This window comes from Triticum aestivum, chromosome 4A, assembly GCF_018294505.1.
Source record: "Triticum aestivum cultivar Chinese Spring chromosome 4A, IWGSC CS RefSeq v2.1, whole genome shotgun sequence".
NCBI classification, from domain to species: Eukaryota; Viridiplantae; Streptophyta; class Magnoliopsida; order Poales; family Poaceae; genus Triticum; species Triticum aestivum.
In genome coordinates, this window is record NC_057803.1 from 697,933,385 (window position 1) to 697,943,024 (window position 9,640).

Below are 9,640 nucleotides of genomic sequence, written 5' to 3' on the forward strand. Positions count from 1 at the left end.
AGGATTGGAGGGGATTTGGGGGGGATTTGACTCGTATAGGATTTAATCCACCTCAATCCCTGTCAAAACCCCTCCACAACCCTGTCAACCGAACACGGCCTTAGGAAGTTCAGTGCGGTGCCTGGATGGGGGCTGGGTGCAAGCAGTGGGGCGGGTTGGCCGGCGCCGGCAGGGGTGGGCTGCGTGGTCAGGGGGAGGCGGGGCAAAGGCGCGTCGGGAGAAGGCAGGGTGGAGGCGCGCGGGGAGGAGGTGGTCGGCGGCGCCAGGAGAAGGCAAGGACGGCGGCGCATCGGGAGGAGGCAGTTGGCGGCGCAAAGAGAAGGCGAGGGCGGCGGCGGCGGTGGATCGGGAGAACGTGGTGGGCACCGGGTGGATCGGGGGAGTTGGGGAGAGGTACGGTAGTGGGGTAGGTGGGTTGGATTTTTACTCAGTCCGTCGGTTCCGGAACATGTCCATCGCTTCCTATATAGACGGATGTGATCCAAATAGTTATTCTAATCCTGATATTAGAATAATGTTGTTCTATATATAAGTATAAATTTATCTTGTCCTTGGTACTATATTTTTAGGCATGCTTATTTCATAACCAACCTGTGTGTCACAGTGTACGGTGACCTTGCTGAACTGATCGGCCTTGAGTTTGGCCTCCTCCTTGAGCGTCTCGCCCTACTGCCGCACAGAGAGCACCTTGTTCTTGGCGTCCACCTTGGCGGCATGCTGGCGCGTGAGGCCATCCCGCTCCTTGGCGCCCACCTCACCCTTCATCCTCGCCTACACCACATCCACCTTGGCCCTGCCCGCTGCCTCCTGTCATGTCTTCTGGCCGAGGTAGGAGAAGTACTGGTGCCCTGGCATGTCCACCGGCTGCTTGACGGTGGTATTGTAGACGAAGAGGTCGAATTGGTCCAGCTCCTTCTGCATGTTGTTGAACACGTCCTACTTGAACTTTTTGGTGCGGGTGAACATCTCTTCGATGGTCAGGTGCGCCACTAGCATCCAGGTCTCACCCTCGATCACTGCCTTTAGCCCTTCACCATGTCGTGCACGTGGCTCCTATCGAACGAGTACTGCGGCCCGATCAGCTTCACGTGGAGTAGGAGCTTCGCCTCGACGGTGGGCAGGGCTGGACGTACCCGCTCGTGGCTTATTCAATCTTACACCTCGGTCCTGGCCCGCTAGATGAAATGGATGGTCCGGTCTGCAAAAATCGGCCTGAAAATTTGACAGTCCGTTCCTCGTCGGCGCGGCGAGCGGCAGCCCCCGTGTGAACCTCGATGTCCTCAAGCTACCCCTCTGCTCCTCATGCGCCATAGCCTCTCGCAGCTGCTGTCGTGCATGCACCGCCGACAATATCGAGTTCTTGACCTGGCGCTGGCAACGTTTTAGTTGTGGGTTTCGCTGTCATGGCAGTAGTGACCATTCCAGCACAGCACGCATGTAGGCCATCTATCAACTATGGTAAACGCTCGATCAGCCGTGAATTTTAGATCGTGGGAGAATCGCTCGGCCGTGATTTTCGCGTCCAACAAATCAGATAAGATTTTTTTTGGAAGGCCTGAGATTTCATAGCGTCCGCATATAATCACGCACCATGATCCTACGCTATCGTTTTCTTCGTTGAAGCGTATGTTCAGCTCCACCTACCGCCACGTGATTCTATGAGAAAAGCATATCTACCATGCACGGTCCAACCATTGATTTAGTTGGAAATTTGGTTACATGCATATGCGTCTCCACTTCCTCCATCAATGCTGGCAGCTTTTCTCCTAGCTAGCTTTGTGCCAGATAGTCTATGACATGTTCTACCCACCAATGTTTTTTTCATATTATTTTCAAGTTTGAATTTATTTTATTTTTTGAACTGAGAGTCTATTTTATAAACGTTTTGAATATTTGTGTAAAAAATTATGCGACAAAGTGATGCACTCTAGATCTTGAAAGACGCTACAACAACTTCATAGGAATACATGTTAAATACAAACTCGTAATATTATTTTTGAACCAATTTACCGAGTGCTACCAAGATCCCTGACATTGAGACACAATAAATTCTTATGTAACATTTTGATACATTATGCTAGGGAAATGCCTACAATTTTGTGTGGTTCTATTAAGTCTCATCATGTTTTAAAATTCATAAATCATTTTTTCTTGAAATATATTTAATAATGGTCTTATTAAATAGCTCTCGTCACCAGGAACCCACATATGCAGAGATATAAAAAACCATACTTTTCACTCAAAAGATATATAAACATGAAAATCAAATGAAAAAGAATGAAGTGGTTGACTGTAAAGAGAGAGAAGTGGAATCGGTTGTACTCTATATAATACACAACAACAGTGTATGTGTCAGAAAGATGCATACACGGGATATGATCCATTCTTGTGATTCTATCTCTCCCAATGATCTCTCTGTAACAACCTGCCTAGTCGTCTGCGTCTTTATCGCGTGTACGTGATTAGTTAGGTCAGCTCAGGAGTTAGTAGGGTTAGTGGTCGGACCTGCGTGTGTATACCCTGTACAAACGTACACCTCCATTACTGAATATGACTGCATTCAATTTCTGCACTTTTATTCAGTCAAACAAGAAATAGAAAGTACAAGAAAAACATGACTTCATCCGGAAATCATGACACGTCGCCTCGCCACAGCAACCGCACAGGTTGCCCACCTTGCCGCTGCCCCTGCACGCTGACGCCGGTGTGGTTGGCCGGTCCAAATGGTGGCTCGGTTAGGGAACAGACCGGCTGTGACCGTGTCGCCTCGGCGGCGGCGCCGACTTCTAGGGTGGTCACGCGGGGACCGATGGTGAAGACGGCTGGCAGGATGAAGGGCAGCTTCTCGGAGCTCTACCAATACCCATGCCTTCTTCGCCAGCTTCAAGTCCTTGAAAGTGACGGGACGAAAATAAATCGTGGATACTATTCAACCAACTCACACATTAGGAGTAGAGATAAACCAAATGCTAGCCCTAATAGTGAGGATAAGATGGCATATGTCGCAGTAGAAGAAGGCGCGCATGTCCTGATCGTCATGCCGTTGAAGAGGTTGTTGACGTCGGGGAAGAAGTCATCGTTGGGGAACTCGTCGGCGGCGATGTCGCCGTTCACAGCCACGATCAACAAGAATCCAGCAGTCACGCAAGGACACTCCCCAAAAACCAGATCGCCTCTTCTGTACCGGATCACAAGGCGAGGGGTTTCGGAGGCCTGCTGTCTCACTCTCCGGTGCACGCCAGGAAGCGAGATGGGAAAGAGGTAGGCGGTGCAATGCTCTATAACAATGCGAGGAGTTGTATCTTGTTGGGAAGAGGAGCGACCTCTTACAGGAGTAACGAGATGAAACTCAAATGAACACACTAATTCTCAATAAGGAGAGGAGAAAGAGACGCACTAAAAATCTCTACTCCTAATGTCTCAGTTGGTAGTCTTCTCTCACCGGTTAAATTTTGTCCCACCTCCTCTGGTATATTTTCGTCCTAAAAAACCCTAGAAAAAACCAGGACTCGCATGCACGAGCGAGACTGCCCTCGAGGGGAGGCCTCCAGATCCCATCGCCTGCCTTCCTCGCTATCCTCCCGATTTCCTCGCGCAGTCGTCGTCTTCTTCTCTGTGACTCCTCTGTGCCCCACGCCCTGACCGACGCCGGCGAGTGCTCGGCACTCTGCGTGCGCCTCACATCCAACGCCGGGGAGGATCGCGTGACTCCGCCCTCTCCTTCACCACCCCCCTGCCGGCAGGGTCCCCCTCGTCATGGCCTTCCTCGCCTGGGTGTACGTCGCCAGCCGGTACGCTCACGCCCTCCCTCCCTCCCTCTCCTTCCCAGATCTCTCCTCTGCTCAACACCTTTGATCTCCCATTGATTCGTCTGCAGGCCATATGGCAGGACGCGCAGACCCGGGTGATCCTCTCGGGCCTCCTTGAGAAGAGCTCGACTCCAGCCCGGCGACGACAATGACCTGATTCCTACCGTTGGACGATGATGCGCTCTGGACTAACCGCCTCGACCTCAACAAGCCTCGTCAAGATTCGTCACCGTGGGCTGTGCCCCTCTCTTCCTTCACGACCAGGAGTTGACGAGGAGAACCATCAACTTGCTTGATTGGTTGTCTACTCGAAAAGAAAAGAAGATGAAGTACGTGACCATTGTAGCTACTGCTGAATTCATGTATATACATTGATTGTTCATCCAATTTTGTCTACTGTTTTCCTAAATGACGAATGAGTGAATCTGAAGTAGAGAGGGCGAGAAGAAGAGACGCCACGTGGCTTGTAGTGGGTGAGAATTGTCTAGCCGGCAATGGATTTCCAGCAAGGGCGGCAGAGAAAAATCCATGACGAGATGAACACCACCACGACAACATCATGAATGTCATCGAGGTACCTGTGTTTCCTCGGTCCTACCAGGAAAGTTTTCAGATAGTTACTGCTAAGAACTTCTATGCAGTTCTCTTGGGCAATAAAATTGCAGTCACTGGAGGGAGCAAACCGAATGACCATAAGTATTTATCTACTACTCAGATCACGGGGGTTCTGGAGTCCTTGGCATGTGGAAGATATATCCGCTGTTTTGTTGTATTAATTTGTTTTGTTCATCTTGTGTATTGACCTTTGCAAGTTTCACGTATGCCCAACCTGCCATATCTCTATCATGCGGATTTTATCAAGGTCTTGCAAGAAAAACATGCATCCAACACCTACGCAAATATGGTTAGGCTGCCCTTAGTTACTTTTTTGTGGTAACCTTGTCCTGTATATAAGTGGAAGCTTGTGAAAGTGGCAGTATTTTGGAGGGTTTGATGCTTGCAGACCTCAATATTTATGTCACAACAACATCTAATGCAGAAGAAAGCACCTGGGGTACATACTGCCCAGGAATGGAGCCATCGCCTCCTTCTGAGTATGTTACCTACTTAGGTGATCTCTACAGTATTTCCTAGATGGAAGACAGGTATGTAACTCGTAACCTGAATTCACAATGATAAGATTAATTTATAGAGTACCAGTGTTTAGCAGAATAGGGTACAATGACCAGCATCTGATGAGTTATATTTGGTTGAATCACTTTACACTGCATGGTACCTCAAGGAGGATTTTGTAACAAGCCATGTCCATTCCTTCCTTTAGTTCCGAAGTACATGGCATAGAACCTGCGAATTTGGAATACACAAGTCTGCTGAAGAATCTGTTTGTATATTAAGCATTCACTTAATGACATGTTTGGTTATCCTGGTTCCAGACTCAGATTGTTTCTAGAGTAATCATACATCAATAGTGTATGTGCGGTCTGTATAAAATGGATAGGCGTAGATTTTCTTAATCAACTTGCTGCACATTACTGGTTCGAGCTGAAATATGTTTTCCCCTGCATCTTACACTAAGGGAGATTCAGGGAAGAAGTGAGGTGCATAAAGTATAACAACAAGGCAGGCAAGATACCGGTGGTGTAGGCTTCAACATTCAGTCGTTGTGGCCACAATGCACTCTTATTTCATAATATACCTTGCATGTTTTTTATTTGAGAGGGAATTAGATTTAGCCTAGCAGTGTCGTCCATGCTAATAAAATGTGTAACTACGTAAGTTCTTTTTTGACTTAGAAATAGCATCGCCTGCAAAGATGGAGTACGTTTTACATGTTTCTTTTGTTGTTGGAAAAAGTATGCTTTTCATCTTAACCATACACTTCACAAAAAATGCTATTTTGCCAAAGAATTTCTTGTCAGCTATGGTATTTAAGCTCAGAGTTACTAACTCAATGAGGTGTATTATAAATTTGGAGGTACTAATTTTTTTCCCATATACATAAATGTATTTGACACCTCCGACCATCTACAGATCTTGCAATTCGTAGATAGCATTTGCCTTCCAATTTTTTTCCTTGAGACCATGTGGGTCTGAAGATAAATTGTTTAATAGTGAATGTTGTTATATTTATGAAAGTTGGATGCTATTAAAGACTTCATATTTCCCATTTTGCATACGAATTATGCTTTATACTAGCTGTTAGGGAAATATTAGAACACAGTGTGCATGATAGTTCTTTTTAAAATACCTAAAGAACTTTGTGTCCTGATGAACTCGTAGAAAAAGAGATTTGACATTAGGTCCAAGCCTAAAGAAGGGCCACGCCTAAAATAGAACACGGCACCCCTTTCTAAAATCACTAACGGGGTTGATGTTGTTGCACGTCGTGGCGGGGACGGCCGTGTAGCAGCCGTATGTGCACTGCTTGTGCTGGGCGCCGATCAGGAGGCCCCTGATCAAAAGGGAAGCCACTGGAGCTGGTGCGGGAGATGGTGGCGGTACAGTGGTAGAGCTGGGAGCAGACGTGGAGGGGCCAGACCTGCTGGTCCTTGAAGGTGCTGATATACATAGGTGCTTTGAGAAAAAATCAGTTAGGTATGATTCTCAGTTCTCACTACCTCCGCGTGATGCAATTAAAATTTCAAATCTTTATTGTTATTTCCAATTAATTTTGCGGCTGATTGGACAATATGAGTTACTAACTTAATTCAAATGGCTTGCCAATTATCTGAGACAGTTTTATAGTGTTTTACTTTATTTCTATAACTATTATCCTGTGAATTTAGTTGGTTTTAAAGGTTTGCCATCTTTCTTTAAAATTTATCCTTTGAATTTGTATGTCTGCTCGACTGGGCTGCTGCTGCAAGCTTTCATGTTTGGCTCTTGCACCATTGTTTCATATTTGTATGCTCTATTTTCCTGTTCAGTCATTTTGGTCTTTATATATGGCTTGTGTTTGTGGGAATCTTATTCATCAAAGGTTATAAGATATATTACATTGCCTTTGTTGTTTCTCATGTATATCTTACATAGATCACTATATGAAAAACTTAACCCTTATGAGGTCGCGGTTATGTTACGTGTTGACTACATATATAGTTTGTTCTACAATTCATGGCGTTGAACTTGCAAAGTCAGGTTGGATGTAGCTCTGATATAATTATGTATGAAGTGATATGAAGGTGCGTTCATGTCTTGCAAGACATCCCGCTTCTGTGTCAGGAAAATGTGCACATCATTGACACCATTGATGCACGAGCACTGATATTATTTTTCCATCTTTGGATGTTCCATAGGAAGTTCAGATTTTTATTGACCATTTTTGGACATAACGATGTATTTTTTTTCATTGATAATTAGGTGAATTCATTACAGTTTGAAATGATCTATATGGAGGTCACATTGTTTTTTAGGGAATTAGTCCCCTAGTGAAGTGGTGGGCATTATCAATGCTGCTGCATTTTAAGGTAGTGGTCAAAATGCTAGCTAGGATAAATTGTAAGGAGCTCATCATAGTTTTCCGCTATTACTGTAGAAATTCATGGTATTATCCTTGCTAAGACAGTAATGTATTTGCATTTCTGCATTAATTCATGGAGTGATTCATATTTTCTTGACTCATATCACATGTATTGTTACTGAAACAACGACACAACTATTCTTTCATCTATGGTGTTAAAAATAACGACGTGTAACATATGGAAGGGTAGGACTTTCAGTTTCTTATTTTGATTTTGCAACTTAACCATGAATGTGAATGTGTAGGAATAATGCCAAAATTACCTAACCGAATTGCAATATGATTTTTACGTTTATTATTTAAGTCAAACCTTACCACTTGGGCCCTTCTAATGGATTGGTTTTCATGCAGGATGATTCGGTGCTTACGGGAGGTAGATGGTGAATAGAGAGGGTGGGAGAGAGAAGGGGAGGGAGTGATAGACATATATGCATTATATTCATAGGTGCAGTCGAAAACTCAAATCAAAGGCCTGTGACAGCGTGCGGACATTCTACTAGTTTTTGAACTTCCTTTTCTTGGTCAAGTGACATTTAAAGTTTGCACTTCCGAGACATTAGAATTGGTAAAATACAGTGATTTAGTTACTTTCTTGGTCTCAGGTAATGTACTGCAGTTGAATTCTTCTGTCACTCTTGATACAAAGCTATAGATATACTTCCATTTGCCAAGATGATAAAATTGGTAAAATGCAGTGATTTAGTTACTTTCAGATTTTGGTATTTTCTGAGAAGTGCTCCACTGAAATGCTGTTATTTTAAGAATTGAAGAGATTGCCTTTTCATTTTGTAAAATATTCCTGTTTCATTGTACCATCTGAACTGACCAAGCATGATCATGGTTTGCCATGTATAATACAACGAAGTCATTTTATTAAGCTGGCATTAGTAGTTTTGCATTTTACATGATTCGTGTGGAAGTTCGAACATTTGTCGAATAATATTAATATTAAGTTTATAATACTGGCACAGTCTGTTATTGTTATCTTTTTGGGAGTACTTGAGAAGGCGTGGCGGGGAAGGTGGGGACACGCCATGGCAGAGGCCAGTGGCAAACCTACGTGTAAGCCGTGAGGTCCGGGGAAGGTAGCTTTATTTGGCAACGCCAATGATCAAGTTAGGGATGTACAAGTCAACCATGAGATGTGAGTTTCACGGCCATCTTTCTTTTCCTCAGAAATTTGTCTCTCCAGTAACATGGCTCCTTAACAGAACCAGACTATGGTTTGCTAAATTTATTTGGATGGAGGGGTGATATTTCCTTTCTTTACAATAGATATATATTTATTTCCCTCTCTATCCAAGGGTGTTAATATATTTATTGCAACAAGGTCGGAGACTAATGTGGATGCGCAAGGGCAGCGCTGGCCTCTGCCTAGAAGGTCAATCACAGTGTACAGAGCTCTAGCAGCACTACACCGTCATCCTTTGCCTCACCGGCCGCATGAATTTCAAGAAATGGTGAGAGTATCTCTGCAAATGTGTATTTTTTAATTTAGACCTTTTTGCTCTAAGTGCCATTGCGCGATTTCGACTTGGCGGTGATATTTCTCAAATGCAGCAAATTCAATCTTAAGTTAAAAATAAATAACACTGCATAATTTAGTAATGGGAAACCTACAAGTTCTTAACCTCCTTGATTTGATTAAGTAACTATCTGAGAGACAGTAGGTGGATATATAATTGTAAATGCTTAAACTTTTTAGCCTGTAGCGCTTCCTAATCATAATACTTCAGTATACTTTTTGGCTCCTATTGAGTTAACCCAGCTACATCTGTACATCTGCCTTTGGATGGTTTTCCCCTTCCTTACATATATGTAGTTCTGTATTTCTAAGCTATTCTTATCGTACTAGACTGAGTGGTTGGGTACGCATCCCTTTGTTTAGGACAATTGCAGCAAGGAAGTAGGAGGAAGAAGAAATGCAGGCGACCTCATGAAAGTCACAATAGCAAAGATCCACAGGTCAGCAATCTTGGTTCCACCGCTAGGGAAAAGCTTATACACATGATCTTACTAGCAGCACGTTTTAAAATAAGGCACTCCTGCAATGTAGCAGTAGCGCGCTCCTGTAGTACTCGCTGCTCAAATAAATGTAGTAGTAGCGCGCCTCCTATAAGCCGTGCTACTTCTATAATTCCCACGACCACGCCGCGAAGCTAATTCTAGCAGCAGCGCATTAATTCAGAGTGCGCTACTGCTAGGTAGTTTAGCAGTAGCGGCTTTACCTTTAGCGCACTACTGCTAAAACTAGCTATCTCCCACCACCCACTCTCTCCTCTATCCGATCCACTCACACTCACTCGATTTC